Raw genomic sequence first — 21,690 nt, forward strand, 5'->3', positions numbered from 1 at the left:
AATATTGCCTATGAGTGATTTAGGCCAGTTTCACATATAAAGCCAAGCTGTTTAAGATATATAAGCTGTTAAAATTCTTTACTTTTCATTAGGATAGAAAGGATATTTTTGATATTTTTGCTGCCTCTCTTCGCATGTTTCCTGAGACATATAGTCAATGGAGACAGACTGGTGGCTTCAGCTCACTCTTGTTGTTGAGGCCACGTATTTTGCTTGCTTCTGTGATGGAGTGGTGGCCTGGTATATACGAACTCTCCATGTTGAGTTAACTTCTGAGAAAATGTCCTCCAAACACGATAATTTCTAACTTGTCCTTTCAAACATCCAGTGTCCTCTTGCCTAGGAGAGAAAACTAAACTGAGACATGATGTGGTAAATTAGTCCCATTTATCATCCACCTGCCAATGCAAGACTCAGGTTTGATCTCTAGGTCGGGAAGACCCCCTGGAGAAGGAAATGGCAACCCACTCCAGTATTCGTGCCTGGAAAATCCCGTGGACTGAGAAACCCAGCAGGCTATAGTCCATGGGGTTGCAAGACAGTTGGACATGACTTAGCAACTAAACAACAACAATCGCTAAGAAAAAGCCATTACCAATGGAGCGTTGAATTTTGCATCCCCCTCCCCCACCCCTGCCAGTCCTTCTCTTGAAACAAGTCTAAAACCACTGAGCGGTTACTCTGTGCCCTACTTTCCCCAGCTGAGTGAAGGCACCACTTGTTGGCCACCAGACTTGTTGCGTGCCCACAGTACGCTGTGCTAGACCTTGGCATACGTTATCTCATTTAATTTCCATGGCAACCTTAAAAGCCTTTGGAATTTCTGTCTCTCTGACTGCAAAGCCCATGCTTTTCCCTACCACCTCATAAATTTTCTCATGAGTCGCACACAATACGTTGAGATCTTCTTTTAGAAAATGTGCTCTGATGTACAGAACATGAGTCAGCAAAGTCTGAAGAATTCTGTCCTCTGGACGAAAAAGTTCAGGTGAGATATGGTGATGTGTGCTACCTGGAGAAACTCCTTGAGCGCTGAATCAAGTGTCAGAGGGCTGCATACCCAGCCCATCCCTGCCGCTTCAGTTATATCACCCTGACCAACTTGCCCAGCTTAGACTGAGCCTCAGTTTTCACATCTGTGTGAAGAAAGCAGTGGCAGCCTTGCATGCGTCTTGTGATGCTATGTGATGCTGAGCTTGTGGAATATTTTTACCTGCCCCAGGGAAAGAAGGAACTGGTGTCATCATGTTCCACTGTCCACCGTTTGCGGCGCCAGACGTCCAGTGTGCTTTATCGCAGGTCACATAAAGGCCATGTGCTTCTCTTCCTCTTTGTAGTGTGGATGTTGCTTACGGAAACAACAGGTCACACCACCACATTATTCTTTTATCTTCAGCAGCATGCATGATAAAATGGAAAAACGTGTCAACAGTCTTTGGTTTTTCTATTTGTGCAAGGATTTTTCAAATGCTTTTGAATAGCACCTCTGCTCTGGGAATGGCTTTGCGAGTCTCAGGATAGCTTTTGGAAATGAAGAAACTTGGGCTATGCTTTATCAAAGCACTGGTCCCCTCTTGCTTAAGGCCTTAAGTGTTACGGCCCTTGAGGAGTTAGAGATGATATGCAAAATTCCCTGCTCTGCTTTAGCTTAAGAAAAAAATTTGCTGTAAGTTAGTGAACTGTTGCTGAAGCTACATCTGTTGGCTTCATTTTGTATTGAGTGTTAATGTTTTTGTTGGGGACCATTGGGCTCCTTATTAAATATTGTACGTGGGCATGTGTGTTTTTGTATATGCACATAATATATAGGCAGAGAGGTACAAACACAGACTCTCTTGCAGCCAGCTCCAGGTACAAGATTCCTACATGTGTCACCTCATCAAAACCTTTACCTTTATTCATGAAAACCAATAAATATAAAATCAAATATATAATAGAACAAGTCATGTGAACTGCAAAATGTATGCTCCAGCCTGCATTCACAGAATGATTTCCCTCCAAAGTTGGAAAATGCTCCCAAAGCAATTCTCTATGCAGCAGCGACCTTACATTTTAGGGGAATTCTTGCAAATTGAGACCCACAAAAGGAGGAAGGGCTTCAGAGATAAGTGTACTCAGGCACAGCAAGAATATCTTGGGTCCTGGCTTCCCCCTTATCCCTCCCAAGATGCAGAACATGCCCTCAGAAGATTTGCAGCTTGGAGGAGCAGAAAATGTAACCTCTCTGTGGATAAGAAAAAGAAAAAGCCAAATGGAGGACTGGGCTCTACTTGCTCACTGCCTGTTTCCCATCTTACAAAGCACTTAAGTTGGGTGTTGGAAGAGCAAATAAAGAAAGGAGTGGAAGGAATGGTGGAAACTATCTTCCCAAAGAGTGAAGGTTCCCATTTTAAGGGACGAGGGAGGAATTAACAAGTCTGAGAGGCAGAGAATGGATGCTCCTTCCACACAGCTAATAAGAGAGGAAACTTGAGTTTTCAGATCCCAAGCACAATACTGCTGACCCTCCACAGTCCTTGCTCTTTACTCTGGAACATTGGCTCTCAAACTGTCATCTCTGTACCAGCTACATCAGTGTCCCCCGAGTTTGTTAGAAATGCAGCTCTCAGGCCCCATCCCGTCCCACTAAGTCTGAAACTTTAGGGATGGGGCAAGAACCTTCCTGTTTCATCACTTCCAAGTGATTCTGGTACATGCTGCAGTTTGAGAACCAATAGCCTTTAGTAGGTCCTTCAAGTTTTCACCCTGATCTTGAATGGGGTCTGATGAGGATGAGGCATTTCCCCTGTTCTCTGCCACACAAAAGCTGTGCCTAGGTATTTGGAGAGAGAAGTCCTGTCCTGGGCCTCTGGTTAGAAATGTCCACTCACTCTTCTGACGTAGTTAATAATATATGGATGCTGTTGCCCATCAGAATGAGTTTGAAGGATGAGGAAGACAAATGTCCACAGAATGAAGACAGGGGTCATGGGTGGGGAACGTAGGGCTCCTTTGTTATCTTTTCCCCCCTGCGACAATCTCTGGCTCTTAGATTCTTCCTCCCCAAACTTAGAAAAATTTAACATCTCACCAAATGACAGAGTAGCCCCTTCTTTCTGCAGTTCCAGCCTGCAGCCTCTGAAGGATACCAGAGAGGAAACAGTACCCACTGTGCAAAGAATAAAGCACTTCTCCATGCCTTTGCTTTGGGCGCTTCAGTAAACTGCAGCTGGTGCAAGAAGGGAGTCTGACCTTTTCCACTCATCCTGCATGTTTTGTTTTCTGCTCTGGATCAGAGCACCAACTGTCCTTAGAAAAAGGATCCTGACAGCTCACATCAGGATCTGTGTGATTTCTGTCCTCAGCTCACATAGAACCGTAGGTTTGAGCTATGGCAGAATGTACAAATGGCATTTAAAAAATAATAATAATAACAAATGACCAGGCTCAGAGCTAAATTATTTACCAGGCCACAGGGTGAGCATTAAGCAGGACTCCTAACTCACAGTTCAGTGCTCCTCTCCGGTCCTGTTCTTCCTTGCCAGTCCTGCCTCAGCTCTTCCAAATTTCCTCTCCACTCAGGAGATGTCTCAATCTGCTGTTCCCCTCAGAGATCTCAGGCTTCAAATGGTGACCCAACATTTATAAAAGCATTTGAGGAACATTTTGATTCTGAGCTGCCAGGTAGAGCATCCTAAAATGATTGGCTATATTGCTTGTGTCTATTCGGGTTTTGCACATAACAGAAAAACCCAAATATAAATTATTTAGGCAAAAATGGAGATGAATGGTTGCTCAAAGAATCTGAGTAAATGTTGAACAGCCAAACCATGAGAAGGACAGAGAGGTTGCTGGAATTCAGGAACAACCCAAACCTAGTGTTTAAGCACCTCCAAGGTTCTCCTGCTGCCTCGTGTCAGTGCTTCCTTCTGTACACTGACTGCACTTTCTCTCCTTAAAAAGTCAGTTCCTCCCTCCATATACCAGAAACATGGATGCCTAGTTTGTGCTCCCTGCACATCCACTATTGAAAACGGACGGCCCTCTATTGTCTACTGCCCATGTTAAAAGCCCTCAGAACAGCTCTGGCTGGTGCAGCTTGGGCCAGGTGCCCAGCTTATATCAGTTGATTGTGGGTGTGAACATCATGCAAGATTATGTTTTATGTGCTGGAACCACACAATGCAGTTGAGGGGAGAACCAGGTTCAGGGTTGGTATGATAAGCCGCAGTGTCTCCTACATGCACAGACTTAATGTTTATCAGGTCACTTACCAAATCTGGAGAACCCCATAGACAGAGAAGCCTAGCAAGCTACGGTCCATGGGGTCGCAAGAGGCAGACATGACTTAGTGGCTAAACTAAACCAAGCCAAAACCAATATTTAAAGACTTTTTTTTTTTTTTTTTCCACAAATTGCTTCCCGTGATATGACCTAATTTTTTAACTTCATGACAGCTCTCGAAAGGAAAGTTATTTTAAAAGTAACCATTTTGTGGCTATGCAAACTGAGGCATCAGAAATTTGACTGTCCTGGGAAACATCAGCTACCTACATAAGTTGACGACAGTGCCAGCTCAAGGAAAAGGACTGATCAGATGGCTGGTTTTGCTTTTAATCCATGGTTAACAAGCTAATGACCCTAGGCTTAATACTGTCCACAGGCTTGCTTTATTGGGCCAATGCTGAGTTTGCAAACACTTTAAATCTGAGTGCCTTAACACAGTATTTCTGTTTCAATTTGCCACAGAGCCTAGCACTAAATGTCTTTATATACCTGCTTCAATTCACACATCTATTATTTTGCCAGCCTGTAAGGGCATTTGAGTTTGTTTCCACTACCTAAAAGTAGTGATTTTCTTGGTGATTCTATGATCCTGCCAGAATCAGATACATCTAGAAGTTTCCTGGGTTATCTTTTCCTAGTCTTCATAGGTGATGTCAGTATTTGGAGACTAGATTGGTTGTATTAAATAGGCCAACCAAGTTTGTTTTTGACTTTTAATCTGAATAGAGTTAGCTTTTTTTTTCCCCCACTGATCCTCCTGGCAATCAATCTAAGGAAGTCTTTGGATCCCTTTGCAGGGTGATATGTTTTAATGTATAAGATGAAATACTTAGGATTTCATAGGGAATCAACTAAAGTATAGCTATCAAAATATTTAAATTGTGGGATAGCAATACATAATCTTTTAAGTATTTAAGTATTAAGTAACAATGTTTGGTCCAATAACTACCATAATTTCAAAGTGGTGCTGAGAATATAATATTCTGAGATATTTTCAACCACTGTAAAGTAATATGAAAACGTCCTAAGATTTCTACTGGCAGCTCATTAGGGTTTGAGCCCTCCCGGTGGTGGGGTGGGAGGAGGCTGATGGAGGGAGCAAGGGGAGTCTACATGCCATCTAGGTACCAGTGACAGCCGGGAGACCCTGAAGCCATTAGTCTTTGTTATGAAACAGTTTACCTTAAAACTTAGTAGTTTGAAACAGCAACCATTTCTGATCACTTACGGGTCTGTGGGAAACCTGGGTGGTTTCTTATTCAGCTAGTAGATTGGCTGGAGTCCTGTTGGTCCATGATGTCCTCACTTCTGTGAATGGTGGTGGGTCCTGGCTCTTGGCTGGGGCAATAGGAGTGACTGGACCACATATCATCCAAAAACAGCATGAGCGGGCAGGCCGCCATGTTTCGCATTTCCAAGTCCATTGAGGCCACGTTCATTATCGTCCCATTGGCCAAAGTAAGTCACGTGGCCAAACATACAGTGAGTGGGGGAGGGGCCACCCAAGATTGTAAATACCCAGAGGGGAATTATTTCAGCCATTTTTATAAAATTATCAACCACAGCCCCCACCAATCTTGGGAGCATAAGTCACAGAAACCCCTCCACCACCGCAGGCTGGGCTCGAGGCTCTGCCTGTCCATCTAGGGGCTTCCACTAATTTCCACAAAGCAGGGAACTTGGGCATGCATGATTATGACCCTGTCACCCTGTAGGCCTCGGTCCCTTCCTCAGCTAGAGTTGGAGCCCTTGGCCTAAGCTTGGATATCCTTGAGTCAGGAAGGCACCTGTAATCTTTTACTGAATCTCTCCAAGGTGGCCAAGAAATCATAGATCCAGATGTCTAGTCAATTCAGAAGGCAAAGGGAAAATTTTCTGCTCTAAACATTGAGGATGAGTAAGCATTTCTTTGCTCCAACTGGAGAAAAACATCAGTTTCTTACTGTTTTGTGATGATGTTCCTTTACCTGAAATTTCACTCGGGCTTGTCTCAATGAATTTGTATTTGAAGTTTTTTCTTTGTCCTTCCAGAAGTCTCCTCTGTATAAGAAAACCCCGCTTTGTCCTCTAATTGCAAAAGCTCCCCATAACGGTAGAAGCCGCCCTCAGCCAACCCACTATCCAATGAGGGCTTTGGAAATGAGAACCCGAGGGAGGAGGCAGTGGAAAAACCCTGAAAGCTTTTCAGCGGTGCTGCTGCTTCACGGAAAACAAGCCAGATACCTGCATCAGGACCTCGCAGCAGCCCCACCAGAAACTTCATCTTAGCTCTTCTGCAGATAAGCAGGGGACATCTGGCTCACCCCACTTTCTAGTCACGCACTTCCAAAGAGTATCCTGAAACCTGGCTGTTCATTTTTTCAAACCACTTCAGATGGCAGATGACAGGCTCCTGAGGATAAGACCCCAGGCAGAAGAGCTGTCCACTTGTTCAGTCTTGCAGCAGCTTTAGTTTACTGAATCCCCAAAGTGGGAAAAAAAAAAAAAGAAAGAAAAAGGAAAATGCAAAGGCTTCTAAATGTTTTCATCGGAATGCTCTCTTAGGTAGTGTCCTCCTAGAAGCAGAGCCTGGGAGAAGGATGCAGCACTCTATTTGGGAGGTGATCCTAGGAAGCAGGGTGGTGTGCAGGGAGGCTAGCTCAAATGGGAAGGAAGCCAACACAAGGGGCATCAGAGAGCAGAGTGCCGCCTGCAGGGGTTCAGTCCCGGCAGGACCTCTCTCAGAGGGAGCGTACAATATGCCTGAATTGCCCCACATGAAGGGCATGGAATCTGGGGGTACTTATATACCAACTCTCATCCTTAAGTGGCTAAATGCCACTTGCACCCAGCCCTGCGAGATGCCAAGCTTACTCCCAAGAAGGCAGAAATCCCCGAAGGCACATAGGTGCTTGTCATACATGCTCTTAGAATATAAGGGAGAGGAGAGTACCGAGGTGATATAGGCAGAGAATCAAGAATGACTGCTACAGTTTTGCAAACTGTCATCTCCAGACACCCCAAGCGTCACAGCTGTCTCCAGCTTTGGCACATAGATATTACAACCCTTCATTTATTCAACATGTATTCACTGCACTCCAACTGGGTACCATTTATTCAGCATCTCTGTGCTAGTCACTAAGCTAAGGTTTTTGCATACATCATCTCATTTGATTCCCATGATAACCTACAAGGTATTACTAGTCTCATTTAACAGTTGATAAAACTGAGGTTTAGTAAGTAATTTAAGGTAAGTAAGTTACCTTAGTCTCTTGGCTTGAAAATGGCAGAACTAACATTCTCAACCAGGCCTATCTTCAAGTCTAAGCTCTATTCACGGTAACCCCTCTCTGAGGGCAGTGGGCTGTCCCTCTCATCTCCCAGGCCCCCCTACCCTGGGTACTGTGACCACTCTCTCTAAGCTCACTACATCTTTGAATCTCTGGATCCTTAAACATTCTCCAGCCCACACCCACCCGTCATCTGTGCTCCCCCATCCAGCATCTGTCAGGCGCTTTGTCTGGTCCTGCTGCTCCTGGTTTCCTACTGAAGGAGTCAGAGAACCATATCTCTGTGGCATCTTGTGATCTTAAGGCTGATTGCACCCATGGGCCCCTAGCAGACAGAATCAAACGGTTTGTTTTTAAGCACCAAACCAAAATGTAAGTCCCACTTTATCGTTGTTAACATTTAAAAAATAAAATGGCATGGGGTGAGGACCGAGAGAGGGAATAATTCTCTCCAGCTTGCCAGCCAGGGAGTGGGAGGGAGGTGGCAGCTCTCGCAGTCCCAGGAAGGATTCTGCAGCAGTCGGCACAGAACGTCAGCCTCCAGGTGGCAAAAAAAAAAAAATAGGAAGGGGAGCATGTGGGGTGCATAATGATGGTGCACAACTCCATTTTAGAACCCGTATATCTGACTTCATGGGGGCCTTCCTGTCATTTTGGAAAACATTATTGATAGAACATCAGTGCTGCTCTGAAGCCAGTATTGGTGAGTGGCTGAAACTCTCCACCCCTCACCGGACAAAAACAAGATAAAGTTGGCCTTGAAAGAACCCAAACTGGGGGGAGGGAGGGTCTCTGATGGAAAAATGCCCTGGTATAGATCAATGAATGTAAATTTCATGCCATGGGTTCACGGAACCCATTTAAATGACATACTCTAAAGTGCTTTAATGGAGATATGGAGATAAAAGCTAGGGCACCTTGGGTCATTCAGGCCTAGTTTGAATCCCATCTAAGACACCAGCTCTAGTTGCTTCTGAACCACTCAATGTGGTGCCCCAGGGATGGGGTTCCATCGTAGAATCATGGAACGTTGAACTGGAGAAAATGTTGAGAAGCCTTCGATTCAACCCCCTCACTCACAAGTAAGGACACTTTGGGACTTTTGTTATGAGTAGAGCTTCCATGCTACGCTGCAGTACCTGTGAGCCTTTCCTAAGTAGAGGTGTGGAGGGAGACAAGAGGGGGCAGAAGCCCTCTGGTCTGGGGGAGGTAGCCTGCAAACCCATAGCGGCCTCTCTAAAACCCAGGTGTAGTTCTTGTCTATTGCTGCATAACACTATTACCGCAACCTTGTGGCATAGAGCACCTCACGGCCCCATGGGTCCTGGGTCTGGGCCCTGAGTGGCATAGAATGTCTCATGGTCTCCTGGGTCCTGGGTCTGGGCGCTGGGTGGCATAAAGCATCTCATGGTTCTGTGGGTCCTGGGTCTGGGCGCTGGGTAGCATAGAACATCTCACTGTCCCATGGGTCCTGGGTCTGGGCGCGAGGTAGCATAGAATACCTCATGGTTCCATGGGTCCTGGGTCTGGGTGCTGGGTAGCATAGAACACCTCACGGTCCCATGGGTCCTGGGTCTGGGCACTGGGTAGCATAGAATGTCTCACAGTCTTGTGGGTCCTGGGTCTGGGTGCTGGGTGGCATAGAGCATCTCATGGTCCCGTGGGTCCTGGGTCTGGGCGCTGGGTGGCATAGAGCATCTCACGGTCCCATGGGCCCTGGGTCTGGGCGCTGGGTGGCATAGAGCATCCCACAGTCCTGTGGGTTCTGGGTCTGGGTGCTGGGTGGCGTAGAGCATCTCACAGTCCTGTGGGTCCTGGGTCTGGGCTCTGAGTAGCATAGAACACCTCACGGCCCCGTGGGTCCTGGGTCTAGGCACTGGGTGGCATAGAGCATCTCACGGTCCCGTGGGTCCTGGGTCTGGGCACAGGGTGGCATAGAGCATCTCACGGTCCCATGGGTTCTGGGTCTGGGCACTGGGTAGCTGGGATCTCTGCCTGGGGCCTCACTGGCTGCTGTCCAGGGTCAGCTGGCTGCACCTCCTGAGGGCCTCTCCCAGGCATATTTGGGTGGTTGGCAGGATTCATAGGACTGAGGCTTCGTTCCCTGGCTGGCCAGCCACCAGGAGCCATTCTCAGTTCCTTGCAAGCCCCCTCGCAGGCCCTTTCAGAAAGCTGCAGTCTACTTCTTCAAGGCCAGTGGGAGAATTTCTTCAGGAAGGGCCAACCAGCTCCCTGTTCTAAGGACTTTCCCCTGATTAGGTCAGGCCCACCCCCTAGATGATCTCAAAATCAACTAATTAAGAACCTTAACTACCTCTGCAGAGTCCCTTTACCTCTTCCATTTGACATAACCTAGCCACTGGGTTATGTGTTATCCTGTCACAGTCACAGATGCCCACACCCAGTGCCCAACGGGGGGATTACACACAGAGCTTATGGTGGAATCTTCAGCACTGTCTTTTTTTTTTCCCTGATGTGGACCATTTTTAAAGTTTTTAATGAATTTGTTATAATATCACTTGTGTTTTATGTTTTGGCTTTTTGGCAATAAGGCATGTAGAATCTTAGCTCCCCAACAAGCAATCAAATCCATACCCCCTGCATTGGAAGGCGAAGTCTTAACCGCTGTGCCACCAGGGAAGTCCCTTGAGTGTTGTCTTAGAATCCTGCCCCCACACTGGGGAAAGGCCAGTTCCGTTTCCTATAGCCCTTCAACTGTCCACAGGCTCCTCTCCTGAGGACACCCAGACCCAAATCCATCAGTGGCCTCCCAAACGACCCTATCTCAGCAGCTCGGTCTCGCTCTGAACTGGGTAATTTGGTTATTTGCAGCCTGCCTTCCAGCCCGAGTTGGGGCCCCCATGCACTTTTCTGACCTTGATTGCCTCAGTCCACAGTCATTGTTCCAGAAGAGGCAAGGCCTGTGGAGCCCTGGAAGAGAAGGCAGGGGGCTCTGGAGGAATGCCTTTCAGTGTTCGCCGTTAGCAGCCCTGGGGACTGATGCAAAGGCTTCAGTCTCAGTGTGGGGCCAGCAGTCACGGCAGGAGCCGGGGTCCCTGGTGCGAGCTGTGGAGACGCCTCTGCTGTTGGGGGTGGGGAGGACGCCCCTTGGCCTCACTGAGCTTCCGTGGAGCTGAGCAAAAGATCTGGGGCCGCTCACCCTGCTCGAGAGGGGCTGTGAGGGCTGTGGGCCCTCGGTACATGAGTCCCACCAAAGCTGGGGCGCCCCGAGCCAGGAAGAGCAGTGAGGGCGTGGCCAGAGAGATGGGGACTGGAACAGACCTCGAGGGGCCAGTCTGACAGAGGAGTGCCATCGCCGCGCAAGGGTGGCCTCTTTTTCTGTGATTTATAGGCTGTCTGGTGACGCCTCCTGGGCCCCGGAGGTCGTCAGTGGGCTTAGATCCCCTCGACGCGGCGTTGGAGCACCAAGCACCGGCGCCTCAGCTCCCCTCCTTCCGTGCACTTCCTGAGCATCTGTTACGTGCCCAGTGCTCCTCTAGGCGAACAGGGCCAACAGTCGGGCAAGATCGGCAGGGAGATACGTTTTAGCAGGAAGAGGCAGGCATCCAACAAGCTGGCAGACCAAAAACGGTCTCGGATGACACAGGGGCTAAGCAGATTCAGAGAGGGTGAAGTGGAAATGAGACTGGTCAGGGTGGGCCTCTCTGAGGGCGGATGGCAGTCCAGCCCCAGAGGCGGAGGTGCCAGCCCTGGTGGGGGCGTGTTTCAGGATAGTGGTTCAGAGCCCTGAGGCAGGAGCCAGGCTGGTGTTTTCAGCAGCAAGGGATCAAAGCTGGTGGAGAAGGAAGTGATGTGGGATGAGGCGGGGTTGGGAAGTGCCAGGTCCTCGAGGACCACTGGGCCTTGAGGAGGGTCCAGCTTTTGGTGGAAGAGCACTGGAAACCTCTGGAGGGTTCCTCAGAGTGGCTTTATCTTTTTCCAGCATCATTCTGGATTGAGGTGAAACAAGAGCAGAAATAGGGAGCCCAGTAGGAGGCAACTGCGTCTCCTGACTGTGGCTGTGGATGGAGAAATTGAGACCGCATGAGAGCCATACTAGGGGTGCCCAGGGAGACACAGATGGTGGCCAGTGAGGATCATTGGGGTGGGAGGACCCTAACTACTGTCCCCCAGTCACCACTTGGAGCGGGATGCAGGCAGATAGAAGTCTGGTTCCCTGGTTGTAACAGAACTCAAGTGCAAGTGATTTGATGAGGAAGGATTCTCAGGTCAGCCTGTAAGAGTGTGAGGAGAGCAAGACAGAGAAGGGGAAAGAGCCCAGCAAGGATGCCATCTCAGCCGGGGACTAGCCTTAGCCTGGTCCTGAGCTCCGGAGGGCATGTGGCATCACAGTTCATCCTGCCTTGAGGCAAGGAGGTAGCTCCGTTCAGCCAGTCACTGGGCAGCCTGGACTCCCAGGCATCTCAGGGTGGGGTGGCCCATGAGCCAGGGGCAGGGCTCAGGGCAAGTCTCAGGTGTAACCTGTAAGCACAGCAAGCTTGACCTCTGGGGAACTGGTACACCTTCCAGTACAGAGTAATTGGGATCTAGGCAGGGCACCTCCAGCATCCCTTAGGGTAGCCACAACTCACCTGAGTGAGGGAGTGAGGTGACTAGGCCATAAAGTGCCCTGAAAACATTGGAACCAAATATAAATAAATTAAGTGAGCTAATATGGGAGGTCTGTTACAGGAGGAACTTCTCATTGTCCACAGGTTCTCTTCAAAAAAGCCTGTAAATAGTCAACTCTCACTAGGCACTTAATTGATCCCCAGATGTTCCATTCACTCAACTCCTCAGGAATAAATTTCTGGCATGCTGGATGATGTCATAAAACAAGCTCTACCCTCAGAATAAAACAAAGCAGAAGGATGAGTTTATTGCAAGGCTTTTGACCTGTGAACTGGAAAGCTCAAGACTCCAGGAGCAAAGAATTCTAAGTTGCTCACAGGCTGAGGGATTTATGGGATCGATACAGAAGCTATTTGGCTTTTTCAGCTGATTGATTGCCCAGTGATCGTTCTTATTTGGGTCAGGGCAGCTGAGTCAGGATCACAAGGAAATCTAGAGCTAATGGGAACAGAACTAGAGTTTGGGGATTGGCTGGTGTCCTCTGCTGATTTCTGAGAAGAGCCGTAAAGTCCTGTAAGGCTCACTTATGTTTCCTTTGCATGCCTATATTGACCATCTTGATTTCGTCCCTGACAATAGCAACTCCATTTTAGTTTGGTTCTACAAAGGGAGGTCTGAATACCCATTTAGCCAGCATAATTATGATTAGGCCCACCTAACCAGTACACCTGACCTGCCTCTTGAGAAATCTGTAGGAAGCAACAGTTAGAACTGGACATGGAACAACAGACTGGTTCCAAATCAGGAAAGGAGTACGTCAAAGCTGTATATTGTCACCCTGCTTATTTAACTTATACGTAGTATACATCATGGGAAATGCTGGGCTGGATGGAGGACAAGCTGGAATCAAGATTGCCAGGAGAAATGTCAATAACCTCAGATATGCAGATGATACCACCCTTATGGCAGAAAGCGAAGAAGAACTAAAGAGCCTCTTGATGAAAGTGAAAGAGGAGAGTGAAAAAGTTGGCTTAAAGCTCAACATTCCGAAAACTAGGATCATGGCATCCATTAGTTCATGGCAAATAGATGGGAAAACAATGGAAACAGTGACAGACTTTATTTTGGGGGGCTCCAAAATCAGATGGTGATTGCAGCCATGGAATTAAAAGACACTTGCTCCTTGAAAGAAAAGTTATGACCAACCTAGACAGCATATTAAAAAACAGAGACATTACTTTGGTTTTTCCAGTAGTCCTGTATGGATGAGAAAGTTGGACTATAAAGAGAGCTGAGCGCCAAAGAATTGATGCTTTTGAACTGTGGTGTTGGAGAAGACTCTTGAGAGTCCCTTGGACTGCAAGGAGATCCAACCAGTCCCTGCTAAAGGAAATAAGTCCTGAATATTCATTGGAAGGACTGATGCTGAAGCTGAAACTCCAATGCTTTGGCCACCTGATGTGAAGAACTGACTCACTGGAAAAGACCCTGATGCTGGAAAAGATTAAAGGCGGGAGGAGAAAGGGACAACAGAGGATGAGATGGTTGGATGGTATCACTGACTTAATGGACATGAGTTTGAGTAAACTCCAGGAGTTGGTGATGGACAGGGAAGCCTGGCGTGCTGCAGTCCATGGGGTCGGACATGACCGGATGACTGAACTGAGATCACAGAGAAGGAAGCAGTAGCTCAGGTGTAGAGTCACCTTAAGGCAGCTGCCCCTTTGACTTTACCTAAAAGGAAGTAGCTTTACTGCTCAACTCCTAAAAGTGTGGATCAGTGGTATCCAAAACTTGTCTGCAGATCAGAATTCCAATGGCTCTTATAAAAATTCCAAAGCTCAGGCCATATCTTAGAGCAATCAAGTCACAATTTCTGGAAGCATTTTAAAATAAACTTTTTACTTAGGAATAATTTTAGGTCTACAGACAAATCACAAGGATGTTACACTGCCCATCCAGTTTCTCCCACTGTTAACACCTTACATTTTCACATTTTACATTTGACACATGGTACATTTGTCACAACTAAGAAACTGACATTACTATTTATGGAATTCCGGATTTTATTTGGATCCTACCAGCTTTTTCATTAATGCTCTTTTCCTGGTTCAGGATCTAATCCTGGTACCACATTGCACTTAGTTGTATGTCTCCCCCATGTCCTCCGATCTGTGGTGGTCTCTCCATCTTTCTTTGATTTTTATAAACCTTGGTAGTCTTGAGGAGCATTGCCCTGTACCTGGTAGAATGTCCCCCAATCTGGGTTTGTGTGCTGTTGCTCTTAGCATTAGACATGAGTTACGGGTTTTTGGAAAGAATATGGCAGAAGTGAAGTGTCCTACTCACCACCTCCTGTCAGGAGGGACAGTAAATCCATGTAGTATCACTGGAGAGGTCTACTCCGGGACTTGCCAAAGGCGCATGCACGCGTGCTCGGTCATTTCAGTCGTCTCTGACTCTTTGCGACGCCATGGACTACAGCCCACCAGGCTCCTCAGTCTATGGGACTTTCCAGGCAAGAGTACTGGAGTGGGTTGCCGTGCCCTCCTCCAAGGGATTTTTCCGACACAGGAAAGTTGAACCCTCATCTCCTGTATCTCCTGCTTTGCAGGTGGATTCTTTACTGCTAAGCCCCTGGGGAAGCCCACTTGCCCAAGGCAGAGCTTGTCAAGTCTCTCCCTGCAGAGTTACTATTTTTCCTTTCCGTACACTCATGTTAGAAACTCAGCACTGAATCTAGCCCATCCTTAAGGTGTGTGTATGTGTGTGTAGTACCCAGACCCCACTCAACCAGCAAGAACCTGAGGGGCACACTTCCATAGCCACCGTACTGACCTCATCTCTTTGCCTTAGTTCCCAGTCACTATTATGCAAACTTCTCAAATGATCCAGGACTTGGCATACTCCTCAGACCCCCTGGGACTGAATCAGCACTTCTTGGCTATGTTACCTTGGGCAAACTGTTTAGTAACCTCTGAGCCTCAGTTTCCTCATCTTAAAAAAGAGTATTAATATCTATTTCTAAGATTTATTGTGAAGATTACATCAGATAATGCCTATAAAATTTTGACTACAGTGCCAGATACAGAGCAAATATTCCATAAATGTTAGGTACCAACCATAATAGTAATAATAGAAGTAGTAATGCCTTCCTTACTCCACCCATGTGCATTGGACATCTAGTACCACAATAATTTGTCTCAGTGATGAAAAACAATAAGTTGGAACTTATATTTGAAAGGAATGTATTAAACAATTCATTCCATTTTGTTTATGTATCAAATGAACACTTATTTAGCATTTACCTAGTGCCAGGCACTGTTCTAATCATTTTCATAAATATTACCTCATTTGGTCTTCAAAAAAAGCCTATGAGGTAGGAACTACTCTTAACCCCATTTTACAGATAAGAAAAACTGAGGCACAGTGAAGTTAAACAGCTTGCCTAAAAGGACATGGCCAGAAAGTGGCAGAGCCAGGATTTGAAGTGAGGAGGTCTGATTTTGGAGTCCATGCTTATAACCACTACAGTATTTTAAATGGTACTGTCAAAGGTATGGAGTGTTATGAGACTGTTTAAAATGGGGCATGGCCTGGTCGGGGAAGGGGACTCCATCAGGAAGTGTACCTGTGAAATCTTGGGTAAACTTATACCAGGAAAGTAAGTTGGGAGTGAGATAGGGGAAGGAGAGCAGAGATGTATGATAAGATTTGGTTCTCTCCAAGGCCATGTGATGTTAAGTATCCTTTACACAGGAAGTCTCTTTCTTACTGCTTTCTCAATTCTTGAAGATGCACTTGGGAAAATTCAGCAGGTCTTTGATGTTAGGGAGATGTTAGGAGAGGGGAGGACACTGCTTTCAATAACTCAAACTGGTGGTCAGTATAAAAGACTCTGGACCATTCAACACACACTTGTGCTCTGTCTTGCACACTTAAGAAAGTCAATCTGTCTTTCATATTTATGTCAAGAGTTTGGTTAACACAAAGGAAGCTTCTGATTGTGAAAACCTAGGTTAGCTGTGTTTCAGGAGAATGAATTTTCTCTTAAATTTGTGAGTCTAAAAAAAGTATTATTTCCTGGATAGGGTGGGTTTCTGAGTACTGCCAGGGCCTCACCCTGAGTATGTCTCCAGATCCATGTTCTTGCACCTGGACTCGGCTACAAACTTCTTGGTGCCAGAAATACTATCCTGTTTATCATTCACACACATGGCACTAATTCCCACTCAGTTGGTGCTTGGTACATATTTTTAAATGAATTTATAATTAAATAGACTCATGAATAAGTCTATTTGCTTACTTACCACTGCAGCCTATTTGAAGCCTCAGAAGCACATGTAAATCATAAGCTGTCTTTTCTCTTATCCTTTTTTGTCCCCATGTAAAATCATCTTTCTGCTTCCAAATTTGGCAAGGAATAGAAGTATATTAATTCACATCATGACTGAAATTTTAAACATGTCTTTACCTACATCTGATACTTCAAAGCTTCATGCCCTTCAGCCCAGGTAATGAGTATCCTCGAGGTTTGGCATTATTTAGTGGAGCTCATTGGAATTCATCTTATACTTGACTGTGTTGATTCCACTTCTTTCTGAAGCCTGCTGGGAAAACACAGAATTCTAGGGCTTTCACTAGGGTCATGTTGATTCTGAACTGATTCTGAGCAGTTATATTTCACAAATAGAGTCTTACTTGAATTTTCCTGATTGAGAGCAAAAAACAAACGAACAGAAAAACATGGGTGGTGGGCATGTGACGTGTGTTCTGTGCACATCTGTCCGTGTTTGTGGGGTGGGCACAGGAGGTGGAAGAAAAGAGATGAAAATGACTGACCGATTTATTGAGAGGCAAATCAGTTCATACTTGCAAGGTTTTTAGTGAAGATTGCATGATCAACTGGACCCAGGAAATTTTAATGTTTGGCTGAACCATAGAGAAGAGAGAAAAGAGGTAAACCACCTTGACAATGGCAGGTGTGTCTAGGGGGATGCTTTTCCCACCCACCATGCCCAGAATCTCCACAGTTCCCCAGCTGGCATCCACAGCACTCACTGAACCCGAGTGAAAAGTACGTGTGCTAGGAAAACTCACTTTCCAGACAAGTCTCCTGAACTTCCTACCAAATCACCACTTTTTAAGCCATAAAGAATTTCATGGGCTCTTTGAAACCCATAAAGAATGCATATGCTAAAAGTGTCCCTATAAAGAGAAAGGTGGGGATAAAAGAGGCAAATCGATCAATACCCATCACAAATATTCATTCTCCAGAAGCTGCTCACCAGGCCCAAGTGCAACATCCTATCAGGGCTCACGTGATCAGCGCCACACAGCATTTACTGACCATCTGCCACATCCTAGGCACTGTCCTGGCATGTGGCTGCCGTCTAACGTAAGGGTTAAATGGCGGGTGTTCCAGCCTCAGATCTGGCGGAAGTTATGTAATCTTCCTGTTCCTCGTTTTCTTCACTTATCAGATAGGGAAATAAATGGTAACGGAGTTGCTGCAGAGAGTATCACATTTTATTTTCCCAACTTCATTCTTCCTGTCCGGGCCCACAACTTCAGTATTATCTTTCAGACAAAGCTAGATGTTTAACTGGAAATAAATTTCAGCTTCAATAGAGGAAAAGGTTAAGAATAGAATGGCTGGTTGTTCCTGAAATGCCATATGAAAAATTTATATTAAGTCAGGCTTCTTTTTTTCCTCTTGGCCTATTTTCTTTTATTAAGGATGTGAAGACAGCACCTTCCATTACTGCCGTGCCTTCTGAGCATACTTTATTTCCGCTCTACTTGCTGCCTGCTGCTTACTCATCCTGATAGTACCACTATCTTTAAAACTCCTAACATAGAAGGGTATAAACAAAAATGATTTCTGGGTATGGAGAGAAGAATAGGATGATGGCACTTAGTAAACTCGATGTATACCCAGTATATCAGTTAGCATTTGCTGGGTAACAAATAACCCCCTCAAATGTAGTGGCTTCAACACCATTTATTTAGCTCATGATTCAAAGTCAGTAGTTTGAGTTGAGTTCAGTTGGGCAGTTTCTCTGCTCGTGGTTGGGCTCACTCTATGGTCAGTTGCTAGGTCAGGTGGATGCTAGTTGGTCTAGAGTAGTCTTAGCTGAGATGACTTATCTCTGTTTCACATGGTCTGTCTTATAATCCACTAGGCCAGCCTGGGTTTGTTCACCTAGAGGCTGCATGGATACAAGGAGGTATAGAAGTCACCCCAGTCTAATCCATCATCTGAAGCCCATGCCCATGGGTAATGAGGCCTAAGGTGTTTTTCTTCATGATAGACCACATAGGAATGAGCAAACTCACACACGTGTACACATGTACAAAAGCCAATAAATATATGCTTGGCTCTAAGGATAAAGAGACCCATGAGGACCCATATAATACTCCACAGCCAACCGAACACCTCATCCAATTCAGTTGTTAACACTTTCTCTCCTTTAATGCATATCATTTTTTATAGTGTTTCTTCTGGTTATAAAAACAATTAATTTTAATTGCAGAAAAAGTATGTAAAGAAAAGTATAAAAAAGAAAGTCAACAATGATCTCACAATCCAGAAGCAATAATTATAAATAATTATTTATTATATATATGCAAGTTCTCGGATAACCAGGCATTACTGTGAGATTGGAGGTTGTTATTCATTATTAGTTATATAGTGTTACATAGTGTGTGTGTGTATATGTGTGTGATTTCTGTAGTTATTCATTCATTCATTCATTTATTTATTCCTTTCCCTGGAGAGGGGCTCAGCTGGGAAGCCCTGGGATGCACAGTGTTATGAGCCCTACTCCCAGCAGCCTCTGGTTACTGATATTTAAGGGACTGTCCTCATCAAAAGAGGTGAAAAAAAAAATTGCACAAAAGTTTTGCCTTTTGAAGCTACAGAAAGGAACTTGCTCCAGCACCTTCTGTGCTGTTTTTTGTTTCACTGGATTTCTTACGGGGGAAGAAACGAAACCCTCCCTGTGGTTGCCAGGGCGTCATTACATGCTGACTGCGTGGAGGGTGGCTTCTGTAGCCATGTATGATCAGCTCATGGCTTTCTGGACGTCTGCCCTTGCTACTCAAAGTGTGTTCCAGGGATCAGCAGAACCACTGGGCAGCCTGAGAGACAGCAAGTTCATAAGCAGCACCCCAAACTCACTGGACTAGAATCTCTGTGGTTGGAGCCCAGGAATTTGTGTTTAACAAGCTCTCCTGGTGATTTTGACAGCTACGTTTTTAGAAGCTCTGGTGTTCTGAGAACTCTGTAGAATGGATTGATTTGCTCCCAAAGGAAGACAACTGATCTGTGGAGAGTTTTGAGTTTGCTCACCTAGTGACCCTCAGGATCACCTCGAGAGCTTATGAAAACGTAATTTTGGGGGCTGCATGCTCAGAGACTCCAGTTCAGCTGCCCTGGGGTGGGGCTCGTGAATTTGTATTCCCAGCGAGCCCCCTAGGGCTGCAATGCTGCCAGCCCTAGATCGCACTCCAACTAGCACCACTTTAGCCAACACCCTTCTGCAAAAAAGAAACTGACCTCAACTTTCAAGAACTTTTTGCGATCTCTGATTTTATAGTTACATTTTAAAAGGATATTTTCTTAATTTGGGAACTCACTTTCTTCAGAAAACCACTTATTTTTAAAACATTTTTTAACCAAAGTCTGTGGCCTCATCGACTCAAAAGGATATGAGTTTGAGCAAACGCTGGGAGATAGTGAAGGACAGGGAAGCCTGGTGTGCTACAGTCCGTGGCGTTGCAAAGAATCAGGTACAACAGACCAACTGAACAATGATGACAAAAACTGTTTGGAAATAGAGCTAGTTCTGGTGCATTCTGAAAGAGCTGGCTGAATCCAAGTGAATAGAAGGGTGCAAGGTACAGTCATAATTTCATGTTCTGGGAACTTTGGTGGCCTTCCAACTGGTTTCATTAGAACCAGAATCCCTGGCAAATATGGCTGGGGCTACATTGTCTGGGCACATTAGTCAGGCCCTACAGAAGTGACACCTGATGGCCAGCAGTGGCCTCTGTGTCTCTCATATTCCCTCCACCTTCTATGACAGAGGTCAGATAATGTGTGTGTGTATGTGTGTGTGTGATTTCTTAAACTGCTCATTGGATTCTCCAATAAATATTAACATACATTAATTAAGGACATATTGCCTTCAATGGTCAAAGGAAGACTGCCAAAAAACTGCAGGAAATGAGCAACATGTGTGTGAGCGCCTGCTCAAGTGTGAGAGCCCAGAGCCGGGTCAAACCAAAGCTGTTACAAGGTGTGTGAGTGCCTGCTCAAGTGTGAGAGCCCAGAGTCAGGTCAAACCAAAGTTGTTACAAGGTGTGTGAGCGCCTGCTCAAGTGTGAGAGCCCAGAGTCAGGTCAAACCAAAGCTGTTACAAGGTGTGTGAGCGCCTGCTCAAGTGTGAGAGCCCAGAGTCAGGTCAAACCAAAGCTGTTACAAGGAAGGGTGTGCTCTTACCCTTGTCCTCAAAATGAGTCATTTGATGTTTTCTGTGTGCTAGCCTCCCTCAAAGGGTGGCTGTTGAGGACCCATGAGGGGGTAGTGGAGAGGTCGGTAACATAAAGAGGCCAGTGTAACACGAAGTGAGAAATACGAGGACAGGACACCCAGGGGCACACAGGAGTCGAGGGGGCCTTGGCCCAGGCTACCAGCCTCCTCCCGGAGATACCACCTGCACTGAATTCTGAAGGCTGGGCAGAAGCTGGCCCAATAAAGAAGGCAGGGCCGAGTCTAGGGTTGATATTGCGGCAAGCAAAATCACAGGGATTTGGAGGATTACAGTAAAAGTAGGTAAGCATTTTCATCAAGCTGGCTCCCGAGGGAGCAATGATTAATAAGCACGAGACAGATTCTTTGGAAAATGTTAAACAAACCTGCTGCCACCTCCAAAAAGGAACACGTAAATCGATTTGAAAGGATCTATGTTTGCACTTGTGATTAAAGCAGGCCAACCTTTTCCTGGGTGGCTTTTCTGTTTCCATTTTGTTATTCATGAAATCTTTCATTTCCCATCACATCCCTTTGAGGTTCTAGTGAATTGAACAGTAGGCCCAGAAAAGCCCATTTGCCTGTAATCCCTGCCTCCTAGAAAATGAATTTATGGAATTTTTAGGTATTTGTGCAGCTACCAGAAAAAGAAATCTCAAACCTGGAGAAACGGAAAGAAGAGGAACCTGGAGACTCAAGGCATGCATTCTCAATACTCTTGTGTCTGCCAGGTTATTACACCAGCACACGCCAAATACAAATGTAAGCCTTGTTTCTGCCATGGTTTCCATGACCTTCTAGAACCATCTGGAGTTCTAGCATACTTAAGTGGATAAGAAAATGGGTGCCTTAACTTACTGTCTGGAGACATAGGGATACATCGACACATTCTCAAATCACACGTGCAAACTCAGTAGTGTCCAAAGAGTTAAAGCATGACTGTCCTCTCAGCCCATAGTAAGTATATTCTAAAGGTTCCTTTATGTCATTAGTGAGAACCAGTAGGCTAGGAAAACACACTCACAGAGCATTTGAGGAATAAAGATT

At 45.9% G+C, this 21,690-nt stretch overlaps 1 protein-coding gene across 4 annotated transcripts in view; it reads left to right on the forward strand.

Annotated features, from left to right (window-relative positions):
* SNAP25 (synaptosome associated protein 25) overlaps positions 1 to 21,690 on the forward strand; it is an 83,815-nt gene that overhangs the window by 9,671 nt on the left and 52,454 nt on the right.

The sequence above is a fragment of the Bos taurus genome, chromosome 13 (assembly GCF_002263795.3).
Source record: "Bos taurus isolate L1 Dominette 01449 registration number 42190680 breed Hereford chromosome 13, ARS-UCD2.0, whole genome shotgun sequence".
In the NCBI taxonomy this organism is placed as follows: domain Eukaryota; kingdom Metazoa; phylum Chordata; class Mammalia; order Artiodactyla; family Bovidae; genus Bos; species Bos taurus.